The sequence below is a fragment of the Cornus florida genome, unplaced genomic scaffold, assembly GCF_030987335.1.
Source record: "Cornus florida cultivar Cherokee Brave unplaced genomic scaffold, ASM3098733v1 CherokeeBrave_3.0.0_Hap2_Chr05, whole genome shotgun sequence".
Lineage (NCBI taxonomy): Eukaryota > Viridiplantae > Streptophyta > Magnoliopsida > Cornales > Cornaceae > Cornus > Cornus florida.
Genome location: NW_026775575.1, coordinates 14,392,958 through 14,394,304, shown reverse-complemented (window position 1 = coordinate 14,394,304; position 1,347 = coordinate 14,392,958). Strand labels below are relative to the sequence as shown.

The following is a 1,347-nucleotide window of genomic DNA, read 5'->3' as shown; positions in this document are numbered from 1 at the left end:
AAGTCATACATGATTCATTAGATGCACGATGATCAACATGATTAGGGAAGAAAGACATTTGATTCGCTGAAGTTTGGTTGATCAAACCTTTGAGATAAAGATTTCATCTCAGCGGCTATGTCATTGGAGTTGTCAACTTGATACAAGCCAACATTCTTCCTTCCACCTAGATTTCTACCATTTTTAGAAGACATAGATCTATGCATGGAATTTTCACCCATACTTTCATACAATTGCCACACATTATTTTCATGCTTATCAAGATAAGAACCACTCATAGATGCATCAACCATACCCTTGTGATTATTCGGTAAACTTTTAAAGAAATATTGAACTAATTGCCACTTAGGTATGTCATGATGTGGGCACTTCCTAAGCAAGTCATTGAATCTTTCCCATGCCTCATGAGACATTTTCCCATCCCCTTGAGAAAATTCACAAATGGAAGTTCTCATGGCATTGGTCTTCGAAACCGGGTAGTACTTTTTCAAGAACTCTTGTTGCATTTCTGCCCAAGAGGTTATCGAAAAAGGCCTAAGATTGTTGAACCAATATTTTGCCTTGTCTTTAAGGATGAAAGGAAAAAGTTTAAGTCTTAACACTTCTTCTGGCATGTCTGTGTATTTCACGGTGGAACACACTTCAAGAAACTCATCCAAATGCTTATAAGATTCTTCACTTAGAAGTCTATGATAGTTAGTGTGACGACCCTGGATTTTTCAACCCAGTGTGTCCTGTGATGACCTGAACCGGATCCGAGATGCGGAAGAAAAAAATAAAACAATGGTCTCAAGAGACACAACACATCCCTAAGACACCAATGTGACACTCAATGAGGTCACGGAACCCAAAGGAAACAAATGGGGAAGCAACGTTTCAAAAATGAACAAGAATGAACCTAGGGGAAAATTCATCATTTCCAACTTGAAAGTGGGTGCCACCGAGCACACCATAAAGACAACAAAAAATTAATGAATTTAGACTCAAGAATCACTTGATTCGGAGTCCGAATGAAGAAGATATGGCTAACGGAAGAAGAAGGGGCAAAACGGTCAAAAAGTGCAAACCCTAGATCATCTAACCGGTTAGGAGACCTTCCTAACCGGTTAGGAGGCCAAAAATATTGATAAAAACACTGCCCATGCACATGTAACCGGTTACGAAACCCCTCGTAACCGTTTACTTGTGAAGGAGGCAGAATGGGCAGCCCACAAACCTGGCAACAGGGGTTTTTCTGGGAAAAATGGAAATTTGAGGGCCAAGATGACATTTTCTGGAAACCCCCGTCAAAATTGAGTTTTCTACATGACTCAAGAGAAAAATCGAAAAAAACTCACTGTGAAATGC

At 39.8% G+C, this 1,347-nt stretch overlaps 1 non-coding gene across 1 annotated transcript; it reads left to right on the top strand.

Moving 5' to 3' along the window:
• Positions 1 to 351: 351 nt before the first annotated feature.
• LOC132310750 (small nucleolar RNA R71) lies at positions 352 to 458 on the top strand. Its single transcript, XR_009482695.1, has one exon. It is a non-coding gene; the product is annotated as a small nucleolar RNA R71 (small nucleolar RNA).
• The last annotated feature ends 889 nt before the right edge of the window (positions 459 to 1,347 follow it).